The sequence below is a fragment of the Chiloscyllium plagiosum genome, unplaced genomic scaffold, assembly GCF_037043375.1.
Source record: "Chiloscyllium plagiosum isolate Xiang-an unplaced genomic scaffold, Cpla_swu_hap1 HiC_scaffold_27, whole genome shotgun sequence".
In the NCBI taxonomy this organism is placed as follows: domain Eukaryota; kingdom Metazoa; phylum Chordata; class Chondrichthyes; order Orectolobiformes; family Hemiscylliidae; genus Chiloscyllium; species Chiloscyllium plagiosum.
This window is the reverse complement of record NW_028270165.1, coordinates 16428054-16445099: the sequence shown is the minus strand read 5'-3', so window position 1 is coordinate 16445099 and position 17046 is coordinate 16428054. Positions and strand designations below refer to the sequence as shown.

The 17046-nt window shown below is 46.4% G+C and overlaps 1 long non-coding RNA gene and 1 pseudogene across 2 annotated transcripts in view; one reads left to right on the top strand and one right to left on the bottom strand.

Moving 5' to 3' along the window:
- The window catches only part of LOC148143247 (uncharacterized), a 229622-nt gene that overhangs the window by 153477 nt on the left and 59099 nt on the right, over nucleotides 1-17046 (top strand). The gene's annotated exons all lie outside the window — the stretch shown is intronic.
- The window catches only part of LOC148143248 (uncharacterized), a 36077-nt pseudogene that overhangs the window by 16792 nt on the left and 2239 nt on the right, over nucleotides 1-17046 (bottom strand). The window contains exon 2 of the transcript XR_015751153.1: nucleotides 10720-11826. The product of XR_015751153.1 is annotated as an uncharacterized LOC148143248 (transcript). The remainder of the gene's footprint in view (nucleotides 1-10719; nucleotides 11827-17046) is intronic.

Below are 17046 nucleotides of genomic sequence, written 5' to 3'. Positions count from 1 at the left end.
AACAGATCCCCTAAACAGGAGATATCCCTGGATCTCCAGGATTTGAATGTGGTATCTGTAAGCCCCGGTTGAAAACCCCATGCCCCCACTATAGTAGTATAGGGGGACGTTTTATGTGAATTACCCTCGTTTTGCCGCATTATATTCCAAGCTTTAATTGTGTTTAGTACTATAGGGTTTCTACAGTGGTCTGTAATGATTTTCATCTAATCTAAAAATAAGAGGTTAATAAGAGAGCACTGTACTTGAGAAACCTTGATGTCCATCCAGATTGGGTCATGTCTGACCCGCAATCAATCGGCTATGCAGCTTAACAAGAAACTTAACTGATACTTCCTAAAGTCTGGAAAATCCAGCCCTCCCCCCTTGCCTGTGGAAGCTGTAGCTTCCTTAACTTAATGAGGGGCCGTCTAGGATTCCAGATGAACGAACCCAGCCAACCATACAATTTGCACAGTGCCAGCCTCAGCAGCATCACCGGAAGCATTCTCATAGGGTATAAGAGATGGGGCAAGACATTCATTTTAATTAGGGCTATTCTACCTAGCCAGGAAATTGGAAGGTCTCCCCAGCGTGAAGGTCCTGCCTTACCCTTTCCAATAGATGCACAAAATTGGCCTTGTATAGCTGGCCAAATACTGGGGTGATAAAAATGCCTAAGTATAGGAAACCCTCCAGAGACCACAGAAAGGGGAAGTGGGATCGGTCCAATAAGTGGGACATACTAGTGAGGCGTGGCCTCCGATTTTGAAAAATTAATTTTGTAGCCTGAAAATGCACTAAATGTATTAATAATTTGGATTAAGGGACGCACGGACATCAGAGGATTACTAAGAAAAAGGAGATCATCATCGGCATATAGGGTAATTTTATGTTTACCTGTACCAACCCTCAGGGCCGATTTATTAGAGTCAGCCCGTATCGCTTCCACCAGTGGCTCAATTATTAGCGTGAATAGCAACGGTGCGAGAGGACATCCTTGACAGCAGCCCCTACCCACACGGAAGCTCCCTGAGCCTAATCCATTCGTGATCACAACTGCTTTGGGATCATTATACAGTGTTGAGATCCATTTGGCAAATACGTTTCCAACACCAAACCTTTCTAATGTATAGAACAGGTATGACCATTCAACCCTGTTAAATGCCTTCTCCGCGTCCAAAGAGACTACTATTCCTGGTATTTTTTCCTGATGACAGACTTGATTCACATTCAAGACCCTTCTAATATCATTAAATGATCTATGGCCCTTAATAAACCAAGTCTGCTCCTCTTTTATGATATATGGCAGTACCCTCTCCAGCCTCAATGCTAATGTTTTAGAGAGAATGTTAAAATCTACAGTTAGCAAGGATATCGGTCTGTATCATGCACAATCTTCTGGATCTTTTCCTTTTTTGAGAATAAGGGAGATATTCACCTCATTCAGTGAAGGCAGGAGGCAGCCCTGACTATTTCTGTAGTTTTACATGTTCATAAGTGGGCCAGCTAATACTCCTGTGAACTCTTTGTAAAATCCAACCTGAAAGCCCTCTGGGCCAGGTGCCTTACCGCTCTGAAATTGCCTAATTGCATCAAGTATTTCCTGGGTTGTTAGGGAAGCATTCAGGACCGATACCTGTTTCGGGGTTAAGTCCGGAAATGCCAGGCTTTTAAAATAGGACTGCATCCTCCTGGCTCTACCTTCACAATCCTGCGATCAGAATAAAACTTTCTGAAGATTGAGTTGATCCTTTTAGGATCGTGAGTCAGAGTACCAGCATTTTCCCTGATAGCTGTGATAGCTTGAGAGGCCCTTTTTTTTACTTGCAAGAAATGCTAAGCATCTACCAGGTTTATCACTAAATTCATATAATCTTTGTTTTGCAAATAATATTTCCTTCTTTGCCGTTAGGGAGAAGGCGGTATTCAGAGCTGTCCTAAGGGCCGTAATCCTTTGTAATTTGGCAATAGAAGGTCTGTCAGCGGATGCTGTTTCAGCTGCTATTAACCGAGCCTCAAGTAGACGCTGTTGGTTTCCCTTTAATTTTTTCTGGGTCACCAAGTATGAAATGATCAGACCTCGTGCATAAGCTTCAATAGTCTCCCACATCATTGACGGGTTACTGGCCGTACCTGAATTAATTTCCAAGAAAGCTTTAAATTCTTGAGAAAAATATTTTGCAAATTTACTATCCTTCGTTAAGAAGGAACCCATACACCAATGTCAGGGGGATGCCTCATTGTTCCTAGCCTTGATTTCCATATACACAACAGCGTGATCAGAAATTATCATATCACCTATTTTACAGGATGATATGGAATTTAAAAAACTCGAGGGGGCAAAAAACATGTCAATTCTCATGTGACATTTATGTGGATTAGAGTAAAAAGAGAAATCTCTGCCTTGCGGGTGGAGGCACCTCCACACATCTACTAATCCTAATTCTTGATTCAAATCCGCCAATTGTCTATATCTGGGGGATACACCCGCAGTACTCTTGGGTATGCTGCCTATTTCCGGCTCCATAATGCAATTAGAGTCTCCCCCTATAATTGTATGACGAGCACCGAGAGCCATCAATTTGGAGAAGGCTTCCTTTATAAATTTGAAAGGATGCGCCGGGGGACAATACTGGTTTAAAATCCCATATTCCTCTCCATTTATAAGGGCTTTAATTAGCATATATCGCCCAGATTCATCTTTTATCTGACTTAGGATTTTGAAAGGGAGATTCTTTTAAATAAGAAGAACTACTCCCCTACTTTTTGAGCTGAAGGAAGGAAAGAAGGCCTGATCAAATCCACCCTGTTGTAATTTCAAGTGTTCTTCATCCAATAAATGGGTCTCCTGTAGGAGAGCTATATCAACCCTTTATTTTTTGACATTTGATAATATTTTCTTCCTTTTGATTGGAGAATTACTTCCCTTGACATTCCAGGTGCACCATTTAATTGAATGACTCACCATAATCATCCAGACAAGTCCGAGACCCCCCGGGAGGAGAAACACCATCCAAAACACCACGAGCATAGACCATGGAAAATTCACAAAGAGATTCTTTATTACACTCACACTAACATAATGAAAAACTATTTCTAAATAAAAAAACAAAAACATATTTAAATGGAGATTTTCCCTCTCATTTCCTTTCCGAAAACCCACCAGATCCTCTCCCAACCAGTGCCCCACCCTCGACCCAGGAACCCCATAATAAAGTGAAGAAAATTCAAGTGTATGCCCAAGCTAAAGTTAACAATGAGTACCCTCCCTACCCGCCCACACCAACACTTAGATATATTTGGTGATGTTAATACCACGTATAAACATATAAAACTATAAAATTACAGTCTCAGCAGATAGTAATTAATTATGATAATACAAAATAACAGGGGGAAAACAACCCAGCTTTAAAAGAAACAGAAAAAATAAGACAAAGCAGAGACCCCTCCTCACCTAAATCTACTAGGCCACCCAGCCTATATATATAGAAATACAAAAAAAAGGGGAAAATCGCAGAGTGGAGAACAAATAAGCCCCCTCTCCCTACTCCCCGGAAATAATATTAAGCAATAAAGTAATAAGAGAAAAAAAAAAAGGGTGAACCAGAGAAGGGGGAGGGCAGAACAACATCATTCACCACACGAGTTAACTCTTAAGATTTATCCAAGAGGCCAAACATTCCGTGGCCTTCTCCGGCGATCCGAAGTCATACACTGACCTTCGTGGCTAAAACGTAGTGTTGCTGGGTAGCGCAGGGAGTACTGAATGTTTAAATCCCTTAAACGCCCTCCTCTTTTGGACCAGAAATATGGAAAAGTCCTCAATCAGCATAATCTTGGATCCTTTGTAAATCATGGCTTGGGGATCTTTCCCAAGATTTCTGGAAGCTTCTAGGAGCATCTGCTTCTCCGAAAAGCACTGCAGCCGGAACAGGACTGGGTGGGGGCGCTGGTCCAAGCTGGGCCTATGTATTGCAACCCGGTGGGCCCATTCGACCGAGACCTGGCCTGATCCAGCCTCCAGATTCAATAACTGTGGAAGCCACTGCTCCAGAAACGTTGTAAACTGGCCTTGCTCTTCCCATTCGGGAAGGCCCAGCAAACAAATATTTTCGACAACCTTGATTTTTGAGGTCGTTAATGTGATCTTCCAAGGCCCGGACTCGCTGGTCGAGAGTCCAGACCCGACCCTCGGCTGATTCTGCGGCAGCCTCGGAGGTCGCAGCCTTTAGCTCCGCCCCTCCGACTCGATGTTCGATTCTTTCAATATCTCGGTCGTGCTTCTGCAGCGCGACCGAGAGCAACTCCCACCTGCTCCTGGACTCTTCTATGAAGGTGGCGATCTTCTCTTCAAGCTTAGAAATCACTGCAACAAGGCTCGCTACCATAGTTAAGTACCCTGGGGCAGCTGTGGACGCCTCTACTGCAGCTGGGGAGGGGTTCCTTTGTGCTGCGAGCTGCGGGCATTCTTTCCTTTAGTCATTTTAACGGGGCACTAAACCGCTCAAGTTTGGTGCAAAATAACTAGCTGTATTTAAATAAAACCTATTTAAATGATTTGGAAGGTGTGGTGGAGGCAGGCAGCCTACTTTGCCTGAGTCTTGGGCAGAGCACTACAGACTCAGACTTGCTGGGTCGCCGCCATCTTGGATTTCCTCCACCCAGATGCACCTTAAATGAATCTACCGTCCCTGCCCCTACTTCTGCTGGCAATGCATTCCAGACATCTATCACCCTCTGAGTAAAGTACTTTCTGTGTGCATCTCCAACATGATATCCCAACTCCTGTACTCAGCATGTGAACAATGAAGGCAAGTATGCAAAACACCTTCTTCACCCCCATCTACCAGTGATGTAACTTTCAAGAACAATGAACCCGAACACCCCCAGGTCTCTGTTCTACAACACGACCCAGGCCCTAATATTACCTGTACAAGTCCTTTATTTTAGTAAAATGCAAACCCTCACTTATATCCATACCTCTCTCATACACACGCTCTCTCTCAGACATACACATACACCATCCTCTCAACACACTCACCCTCTCGCAGGCTCATTCTCCATCACAATCACACTTTATCAAGCATGCACACATGCAAAGACACACTCACTGATGCACAGTCTTATACACAAACTCACATACAAACACACTTTCCTGATGAAAGGCTTTTCCCCGAAACGTTGATTTTCCTGCTCCTCGGATGCTGCCTGACTTGCTACAACACCACATTCTTGATCCTAAACTTATTACCCTTTAGTTCTGGGCTCCCCCATCCAAAGGAAAATACCATGTCTATTTACCCTATCCATGTCCCTCATGATGATATAAAAGTGTATATGGTCACTCCTCAGACTCTGGCACACTACGGAAAACAGTCCCAGCCTATCCTTATGTCTCTCCTCACCCGGCTAACCATGACACATACCTGAGGTCGTAAAGTCTGCTCCCTCCCTGGACTCACTCCAGTTGCCACAAGTGAGCCTGCTCCACAATCATTAAGATCACGGCTGACCTGTCCATCGTCTCATCTCCTCCTCCCTGCAGTCACAAGGAACCCCTTAATTCCCCTACCAGGCAAAAACCCACCTAACTGTGTCTTGAATATACTTAATGAAGCTGCCTCTATTGCTTCCTTGGCCAGAGTATTCCATAGATTTTGATGGAAGCCCTTTTGCCCAAAACATTGATTTTCCTGCTCCTCGGATGCTGCCTGACTTGCTGTGCTTTTCCAGTACCACTCTAATCTAGACTGTTCCATAGATTCATGGCCCTTGGGGAAAAGCAGTTCCTCCGCATCTCTGTCTGAAAGCTACTCCCTCTAACCTTGAGGCCTAGTCTCACCCACCAGCAGAAATGACCGGACAGGGTAGTGCAATGACATTGGGAAGATGTTTCCACTGGTAGGAGAGACTAGGACCAGAGGGCATAGCTTTAAGAATAAAGGGAAGACCTTTAGGAACAGAGATAAGCGATGTCGCCTTTTCTGCCAACAGCGAGGAGCATGGACACCAGCGGGCATGCATGCTGTTGTTCACACCGAGGAACAGACACAATATGCTCTGTGGCGATGCTGGTGTTATTGACAGATGTTAAGTGTTCAAATGCCAAGGGGAGAAATAAAGAGTAGAGCCACAGTTCTTTTTCCTCATGTGGTTCAACATTTTATAGCTTTTGCATTTTGTCTGGCTGCTCAACTATTTTTTAAATGTCTTTGCGTCAGTGTAGGGTTGAGGTTCACAACAAGAGGGCATAGGTTATAGGGTGAGAGCAGAACGATATTAAAGGTATCTAAGTTGCAACTTTTCCATGCAGAGGGTGGTGCACGTATGGAATGAACTGCCAGAGGAAGTAGTGGAAGCCGGTATAATTACAGCACTTAAAACACATCTGGATGGGTATATGAATAGGAAGGATTTAGAGGGATATGAGCCAAGTGTTGGCAAATGGGACTAGATCAATTTAGGATATCTGGTTGGAATGGACAGGTTGGATCAAACGGATCTGTTTCCGTGCTGTACATCTGTGACTTTAAATAATAAAGTCTACTTTTCCAAATAACAAACTATATCCATGTTAACAAGGCTTAGTGCACAACATGCTTTACTAACCATTCTCAACAGGTCCTGCCCCTTCAATGACTGAGGAACATATACATGCTGGTGTATAATCTCCTTCACTAGTATTTACACACTAACCCCAGCAATTGCACAAGTAACAGTAAAGGGCAAACAGCACAAGGATTAAACCAAACAAACAGCGAGGGGAAACAGCACAAGGATGAAACAAACAGCGAGGGGTAAACAGCACAAGGATGAAACAAACAGCGAGGGGTAAACAGCACAAGGATGAAACAAACAGCGAGGGGTAAACAGCACAAGGATGAAACAAACAGCGAGGGGTAAACAGCACAAGGATGAAACAAACAGCGAGGGGTAAACAGCACAAGGATGAAACAGACAGCGAAGGGTAAACAGCACAAGGATGAAACAGACAGCGAGGGGTAAACAGCACAAGGATGAAACAAACAGCGAGGGGTAAACAGCACAAGGATGAAACAGACAGCGAAGGGTAAACAGCACAAGGATGAAACAGACAGCGAGGGGTAAACAGCACAAGGATTAAACAGACAGTGAGGGGGAAAACAGCACAAGGATTAAACAAACAGTGAGGGGAAAACAGCACAAGCGCCAGTAAAAGCAGATGGAAAGTGAGTGTAAAATGTCACTATGACAGGACAGGCCCCACATTCCTTCCCCCCCCCAACCTGCCTCACCTTTCACCTCCCGGGCCCAGTACCTTCCAGGTGGCCCCATAGTTGACACAGGGGCCGCCCCACGACCAGTAGAACTCCACCACCCAGGCGGCCGACGAGTTCCCAAGTAGGCCCTTAACCCCATCCGCCTCCAGAATGCTCACCGGCTCCTGCCTGCTGTACAGCCGGCCGGTGTGGCCGTGACACAGCAGCTGCGCCAGGAAGGCGGCGGTGCCCAGTGACGGTGTCTGCCCCGGGCCGCGCGGCGCCATTTTCCTAACGGCCGCCCTCCCGCCGCTTCCCCGCTCGAGCGACTTCTCCTCCCAACCGCCTTCGCCCCCGCGTGACGTCTGCACGGGGGGATGGGCGGGGGCGGGGCCGGGGGAGCCTCACCGTCACCAAGCAACAGCCACCTCGCGCTACAACTGCTCATTCACAAAAACAAACTCTCCTGTCTCGCTCTGCAGCTGCAGGGGGGACACTGCCACGTTTCCAGGAGCTCTGTCTACATTGGGAAAGCTCACGGCTCAATTTAAACAGATATTCCGACATCTAACGGAACGGCGTCATATCGAAAGGGGGCAATCTGCATTTTAAAGGGACATGAATATTTGCGGAAATACCGTTAAAATGAAGAGATGTAGATGGACGAGATTACATTTCAAAGGGATGTGGCACATTCAAAGGGATATCTTAATATGTGAAGTGATGCAGTTATATCTAAATGAATCTACATTTCGAAGAGACGTTGCCCTATTTATAAGTAGAGACAATAGGTGTGAATTCTGTCTGTGTCCCAATGTTGAATCAGACTGACATTTTTCTTAGAAAAGCTCTGCATTTAAATTACATTCTTGAGAAGGTAAGTTATAGATTCGGGTGTAGGTTAGGGAGGATTGGCCGTGCTAAGTTACCCATAGTGACCAGGGATGTACAGGTTAGGATGGCTTGGCCATGGAAATATGGAGTAAGGTTCAGAGGGCCAGAGAGGAATAGATGGGCTGAATGGCCTGCATCCACATTGTTGGGATTGTATGACCCTCCCCATAAAGTATCCATTTTATCTACATCTATCCTGTCAAGCCCCTTTCAGAATTCTACTGGTTTCAGTAAACGTATGCAGCACAGAAACAGACACTTCGGTCCAATTCGTCCATGCCGACCAGGATTCCAAACTAAACCAGTCCCACTTACCTGCATTTGGCCCATATCCCTCTAAACCTTTCTATTCATGTACCCACCCAAATGCTGTTTAAACGTTGTAAATGTACCAGCAACTACCACATCGTCAGTAAGTTCATTCCACATACAAAGCCACCCTCTTTCAAAATGTTGCCCCTCCAGTTCCTTTTAAATCTCTCTCCTCACCTTAAGTAATATGCCCTCAAGTTTTGAGCTCCCCGATGCTAAGCTAGAGCCCTTTGCTATTCAGCTTACCTCCAGTCCTGGCAACTTCCTGGTAAATCTTTACCGAACCCTCTGTGATAAGAATACTTCCGATTACAGGGCCATCAGAACTGTACTCAGTACTCTGAAAGTGGCCTCACCAACATCCTGTACAACCTCAACATGATGTCCCAACCCCTATACTCAATGGTGTGAACAATGAATGCTATGCTGCTAAATGCCTTCTTAACTGCCCTGTCTACCAGTGATGCAACTTCTAACGAACTATGTACCTGAACACCACTCCCCCATGTCTGTCTGTTCTATAACATGACCCAGGGCCCTACCATTATCAGTACAAGTCCTGCCCTTTCTTGTTTTAGCAAACTGCAACCCCTTGCTTGTATTAATACCTCTCTCACACATGCTCCCCCTCAGACACACACACACATATATACCCCCCAATACTCTCTCAGGCTTATACTCCATCACACTCACACTTTACCAAGCATGTACACACTCTCACGCACAAACTCACATGCACCCACACACAATTCTATGGGGTGAATTTGTCTTGGCAGAATTATATTTGCAGATGTATTCAATTTTGCTAAAAAAGCACACAATTTCCACGCAGTCAATCCATGTAATATTTTATGAATTTGGAAATAGAACCAGTCTGACTCACGATTGGAAAACTGTCAGACTCAATTCTCAGGAAGAAAGTGAGGACTGGAGATGCTGGAGATCAGAGCTGAAAAGGTGTTGCTGGAAAAGCGCAGCAGGTCAGGCAGCATCCAAAGAGCAGGAGAATCGACGTTTTGGGCATGAGCCCTTCTTCAGCCCTTTCCTGAAGAAGGGCTCATGCCCGAAATGTCAATTCTCCTGCTCCTTGGATGCTGCCTGACCTGCTGTGCTTTTCCAGCAACACATTTTCAGACTCAATTCTCACACCTTTAAATGCATTGTCTGAGCTGAGATGTCATCTTTTTTATAAAACCTCAAGTCACATTCTTGAGATGACTTAAAAGATGTTCTGGCAGTTACACATTAATGAACCAATACCTGCACCCATTCTAAGAGATGAAAGACTTGACAGCAATCTAGGCTTGTTCAATATATTCCATCAGTTGCATGATACTGATCTTTTGATATACGTTCTGTGTCTTACAATGCTGCTCCACAGCTACCCGATGAAGGAGCAGCACTCAGAAAGCTAGTGCTTCCAAATAAACCTGTTGGACAACAACCTGGTATTGGGTGATTTCTTTTTAACTTTATCAACCCAGACTAATACCGACACCTCCACATCATTTCTAGTGAACACAGCCCAAACGTCCTGGTGCTGTCAGTAAACTTTACAATGCTGATGAAACAACGCAGTACCTGAAAGATTTACAATTTATCACGATACTAGCTTCTCATTCACTGTTCCATCTGATACATGACATTGGAAACTCAGTGCAGGAGGCTGAAATGAAGGAGCAGCTTTAAACTAAAAATCTCTTGGAGCTCAAAGCTTTCAATAAGAGTCTGAGCCCGGCGGTAAGTTCAGGTAACCTTTATTGTGACTCAACTTAGTTACATCTTCAGATTCCCCCCTGCAAAAAGGCATAGACAAAGTAGCTGCTTTTTAAACAGCTCAAGATCAAAGCCCACACATACCCCACTGTCTTTACTATTGGGCAGCACCAGGTTGTAATTGGATCCTTGGCACAGCCGTAATCCGGAGGAAGTATTGCCTCACTTAGCAATTTCAACCCATACCCTGTATCCTGGTAAGTTTCTCCCTGCTCATTTGCCAGTGGGGAGAGGGCAGTGTAGAGTCAACCAGACTGCTGTGGGTCTGGAGTCATGTGTAGGCCAGACCGAGTGAAGGATGAAGATGGAACGACTGAATGAATACTCTCCCACAATGGCGGTTCCCTTTCCTAACAAGGGAGAGAGTGAATCAGATGGGGGCTTTCTCCCCCGCACCACCCACTCCCTCTGCCATCTGTTGTGGTGGGATTCAAACCCGGGAGTCCCCGGAACCGGATTGATAGTCCAATCGATAATGGCACTCGGCCGTCACTCCTTCAATCCCCCTGCGATGGCACGTGAACTCGCTGGTGCTTCCGCAGGTGGGAGGAGCGGGCGAAGCCCTTCCCGCACTGAGAGCAGGTGAACGGCCTCTCCCCGGTGTGGATCCGCTGGTGCCTCAGCAGGGTGAAAGATGTGCTGAAGGCCTTCCCACACTCGGGGCAGCTGAAGGTCCTCTCCCCCGTGTGGACCCGCTGGTGGGCCAACAGGGTGAAAGATGTGCTGAAGGCCTTCCCGCACTCGGGGCAGCTGAAGGTCCTCTCCCCCGTGTGGACCCGCTCGTGGCTCCGCAGGTGGGAGGAGCAGATGAAGCCCTTCCCGCACTGAGAGCAGGTGAATGGCCTCTCCCTCGTGTGGATGCGCTGGTGGATCAGCAGGGTGGAGGAAGTGCTGAAGGCCTTCCCGCACTCAGGGCAGGTGAACGGCCTCTCCCCCGTGTGGACCCGCCGGTGGGCCAACAGGGCAGAGAAAAACATGAAGGCCTTCCCACAATCTGGGCAGTTGAAGGGCCTTTCCCCTGTGTGGTCCCGCTGGTGCGCCAGCAGGTGGGAGTAATGTCTGAAGGCCTTCCCGCAGTCGGTGCAGGGGAATGGCCTCTCCCCGGTGTGACTGCGCCGATGAATCTCCAGGGCAGACGGGAAACGGAAGCCTTTCCCACAGTCACCACACTTCCACGGTTTCGCCACGGGGCGGGATTCCTCAGGTTTCTCCATGGATGAAGCTTCAGCCACACACAATCGAACTTCCAGCCCCTTCCTGTCGTGAATTCCTCTTTCCAGGTTGAATAGCTGCTACACGCTCCACGCACAGTGCGCTGCAACAGTGGGGTCTCTCGTCCAGTCCCAGTGATGCTGAAAACATACTCACTCAGTCAGGAACCAAAAAGCTTTGATCCCTCTCAGAGAAATCAGTCGAAAATCGTTGCGGTCCTGGTGGACTGAGTGACTGTCAGACATTGACGGCGAAGTGAGGATCGCAAATGCTGGAGAGTCAGTCGAAAAATGTGGCACTGGAAAAGCACAGGGATGTCAGACAGCATCCGAGGAGCAGGAGGGTCAATGTTTTGGGCATAAGCCCTTCATCTGTTGATTGAGAAACTTCCACCATCAGATCTTCAAATACGCTGTAAAAAGAGATTACAAAAGCCATCACTGTCAGTGCAGGGTAGAAATTCTGAACAAGCAATTCTACTTTCTGTGGAATATTCTTTTCTTTTATTATTCCACAAAATGGAAAGCACCATCCCACTCTCTCTCCCCCTCTGTTCTCACTCCGCTCTAACTAATTCCCCTGCAGGCGCTGATTCAGGATCTTACAGGGGCAGAAAAAGCAAAAACATCAAGACTGACATCACTCTGAATTTTGGATACCACCACCTGAAAGTTAATATCTTTCACAACATTGGGATCCTGCTGAGGGTGAGCAGGTCTGATTTTGGGAAGCAAATACAATGTGTGTCAATTCAGGATGAACCTGCCACGCAGCTTCTTGAGGAATAACCAGACACAAAATGGTTAACATCCCTGGGAAGGGGAAGCAAAATGAGACATCAACGTCTTAACACTGACACCAGAGAGAAATTGAATATACTGACATGGCAAACATTAGTGGAAAGCCAGAGTTATAGAGGTATACAGTACAGAAACAGACCCTTCGATCCAACTCGTCTGTACCGACCAGATATCGTAAATCAATCTGGAACCGTTTGCTCACACGTGGCCCATAGCTGGGGTCATCCCCACCCCCCTGTCCTGAGACCTTGATGCCTCCAAGCTGACCTTCAAAGGTTTGTTTTTTCCCTCCATTCTTTCCCGGTTGTCTTTTGTAAGTTTTGAAAACTTTCCCAATCCTCTGAGTATAGGATTTGGGCAGTTGTGTTGTCGCAGTACAGGACATTGGTTAGGCCACATTTGGAACATTGCGCACAATTCTGGTTTCCTTCCTATCAGTAAGATGTTGTGAAACTTGAAAGGGCTCAGAAACATTTACAAGGATATTGCCAGGGTTGGAGGATTTGAGCTAAAGGGAGGCTAGGGCTGTTTTCCCTGGAGCGTTGGAGGCTAAGGGGTGACCTTATAGAGGTTTATAAAATCATGAAGGGCATGGATAGGATAAATAGGCAAAATCTTTTCCCTGCAGTGGGGGGAAGGGGAGGTCCAGAACAAGAGGGCATAGGTTTAAGGTGAGGGGGGGGGGAAAGAAACAAAAGAGATCTGAGGGGCAACCTTTTCACACAGAGGGTAGTAAATGTATAGAATGAGCTGCAGGAGGAAGTGGTGGAGGCTGGTACAATTGCAACATTTAAAAAGCACCTGGATGGGTATATATGAATGGGAAGAGTTTGGAGGGATATGGGCTAGGTGCTGGCAGATGGGACTAGATTGCGATGGGATATCTGGTCGGCATGGACAAGTTGGACGGAAGGGTCTGTTTCCATGCTGTATATCTCTATGACTAGTTGGACTTAAGGGTCTGTTTCTGTACTGTATGACAACTGGCAGCGACTGATGTAGAAGGACGCTGAGGCTCCTTTGTCCATCCACACATCGTTCCTGATGAAGGGCTCGTACCCAAAAAGCCAACTGTCCTGCTCCTCAGATGCTGCCTAACCTACTGCTCTTCCAGTACCACACTTTTTGACCCTGATCTCCAGCATCTGCAGTTCTCACTTTCTCCACATCCAATTACATCTCCATTTAAACAATGCACTTCCTTTCTACTTTTTGTTTCCCACAGCAAAGGCTATAACTTCATATTGTGGTACTGCATTTGCCATGTGTTTGCCAGTTGTGGTCTTCTCTATATCGGGGAGAGCGAGCGCAAACTTGGGGAATGGTTCACTGAGCATCATATCTGGGTCCACAGAGCCGACCAGAGTTCCCAGTCACCACCCATTTCAATTCCCCTTCCCACCCCCTTTCTGACATTACCATCTTTGGCCTCCTCTATTGCCACAACGAATCAAACCGCAAACTGGAGGGACAACATCTTAATAGAGAAGGAAGTAAGCAATAAATAATAGACCCCTACAGAGTGCTGAGGAAAAAAGGGACCTTACTGTCCAAGTTCAGAGATCCCCAAAGGTATCAGTACAAGTAAAACGGGGAATGAGGAAGGCAGATGGATGGGTATGTGAATAGGTGGGGTTTAAAGGGATATGGGGAGAAAGTGAGGTCTGCAGACGCTGGAGATCAAAGCTGAAACTTTATTGCTGGAACAGCACAGCAGGTCAGGCAGCATCTAGGGAACAGAAGATTCGACGTTAGAAGGGCATGTGCCCGAAACGTCGAATCTTCTGTTCCCTAGATGCTGCCTGACCTGCTGTGCTGTTCCAGCAATAAAGTTTCAGCTTTAAAGGGATATGGGCCAAGTGCTGATAAATAAGATAGATTAATTTCAGATATCTAGTCAGCATGGACGAGATGGACTGTTTCTGTGCTGTACAGCTCTATGGCCATCCACTTCATTTTGAAATGTTTGCACTACCACTTGGAACATCCTGTTAGGGTTCAGAGAGTGCCAGGTCCTGACTTCTCCTTCCTCATGTCTCCTATGTATTTTAAGTCAAAAATACCATTTGTATGTTCCTGGGTTAGTACTTTAAATACACAGACACATACAATATAATCAGAGTTTCTACTCGGTAGAGACAGTGATGATTTATTTCAACTTGCTAACAGGGTATCATAAGTGGAGGATCTGCAGACAGAAATCTTGGAAGAAATTCCATAACAAGATCTGACAGGGTCACTCAATATCATTGGGGGGTTGAATCTGGAAAGAGAAATCCATTCGACCTGCTTCAAAGAGGAACTACCAGTGAACTGAGCTTTAACTGGTTACACAGAATAAGTGTATGTGTCCCAGTGAACTGACAATGGGAAGGAGCTTTAACCAGTTACACAGACAGAGGGGCTGGGGCATTTATTTTACCCCTGGAGCATCAGAGCCTGAGGGGTGACCGTAGAGAGGTTTATAAAATCATGAGGGGCATAGATAGGGCAAATAGCCTAGGTCTTTTCCGCCCAGGGTGGGGGAGTCGAAAACTAGAAGGCATAGGTTTAAGGTGAGAAGGGAAAGATTTGAAAGGGACCTAAGGGACAACTTTTCATGCAGAGGGTTGTGCATGTATGGAATGAACTGCCAGAGGAAGTGGTGGAGGTGGGCACAATTGCAATGTTTAAGAGGCATTTGGTTGGGTATATGAATAGGAAGGGTTTGGAGGGATATGGCCTGGGTGCTGCCAGGGGGAATTAGATTGGATTGGAATATCTGGTCGGCATGGATGAGTTGGAGCGAAGGGTCTGTTTCTGTGCTGGTTATGCTAATCCCTGTGGCCTTATTCCAGATCGATCCATATCTGCAGGCAAGACACGACTGACTCCAACTGAGAGTCGCTCTGGTCACCGCCTCCGTACCCCTTGGAACGATTCGGCTCCCTTCTCAGTCCACGTCCACCACATGACCGAAGCAATGATTGGTTGTGTTCTTACTCTAATTAATGTTATGCGTGCCTTTCACTCCCAGGAGCGTGCGGCCTACAGCGATGTTCCCTCCCTTTCAGCCTTGTCACGGGTAGAGCCTGGTTTGTTGGTGCTCATCAAGAACTGGACTGGCAAAGGTCTCCAACCTCGTTGGGATGGCCCCTTCCAGGTTTTACCTCCCACCCCTACGGCGGTCACAGTCGCTGGGCGCTCAGCTTGGGTCCAACTGCACCGTTGTAAATTGATTGACCCCACCAATCAAAAGTGCGGAAGAGGAGGAGAGAATCCTGGATCTCAACAAAAGGAGTGGACCCTGTCCAGTTGGGTTTTTGAATTTTGCTGTTGTTCTAATGTTAATCTTATTACAGATACTTGAACTAAGAGGAGGGACATGTGGGGGATCGCTTATCTCCTCACCTTTCTGATCACATACAACATCCTGATGGGGAACGCCACTAAGTATGGATGCAACCAGGAATGATCAGAGATTATCCACCGCCCATGCTGAGGAGATGTCGTCCAGTGCACCGGACCAGACGCCTTTGACGTGTGGAATGTGATGAAGATTGATTATTGCAATGGACCCTTACATCAGAAAGACCAGATGGTCCATCTGGACAGTAGAAATCAGTGGGAGTTACCATGTTGTTACCATTTTTTTTTATTTTACCTGCAGACGCAAGCCTAGTGAGGATAAAAATGATCAACTCAGGAACACCATCCCTTTTTGCAGGTCGGGCCAACTTGAGAAAAGGGAAGCCTGATAAGGGAAACTCCTCAATCCACAAACAACTTATTTATACAGGCGCACAGAACGCTATTCACCCCAGAGGCAGTAGTATGTTACTCCTCTCTATCAGAAGGTGACTTACTTGACCCATCCCCAGTCCCCGATTCCATTCTATTCATCAGACTTCCTCCTGCTGACCCTGTGAAGAGAAATATCACTTTCCAACAGCTCCGGTCTGTGTATACAAACAGCTGGTGTAACACTGGCTGGGGTACAGCAGGCCTTATGCTGCACATGGACCTGGAACGGAACCCTTCCCTTGCACATTTATAGGCCTTTTCTCTTTTCAGAATCTGATACTGTCACCAAGACCATGTACAATAGAGCTAAGGGAGAGCTCAATGGGAACAGCATTCTGAGGACCATTGTCTCCCATACAGTGCGAGTGCTCGAGTCACTTGGCCCATTTTTTTTTTTTACAGCGCTCAAGCAACCCCTCTTGCAAAACGTCAACCCTTTCCTCCTGTCAACCTGACCAGACCCCCTGCTGTAACATTTCAGTAACCTATTTTGACAAACTCTCCGTAATATACACCAAACCAGACTATTATTTCTTCAGCTAAGGTAAAGCTACCAATTTCCTTGTCCTGGATGGCAAAGATGTCCCTCAGAAGGTCACTGTCGGAGCCGTTGTTCCCACAACAGTACCTTGTCCTGGCCAGTGGACAAGTCGATGGAACCTCCATCTGAGGAGGATGCAGCGGTTGGTCTCAGCCAACCTTGCTCCAACTGGAAGGATTCCAAAGAGTATGATCTCCAGGACAAACCAAGAGAGAGCTTTACAGGTCTGAGTTCTCAAAGGATTCCCTGGGCCACCTCAAATCTCCACTTTAACATGGGAGGTAGGACAAAATGGCTTCTGCTTGGCTAACTCGGTGGGACTGAGTCAGGCAGATACTCACGACTCAGAACAAACAAGATACCACAGACTGATATAAATCCAGTGAAAAAAACTGCAAATGTGAACCTAATCATCAATCGCAGAAGTAACGGTTTAATCCTAACCGCCAGACATGACAAATACGATTCCAAGAACAGGTTGTCTACAAGAAATTATGATAGATTAGAT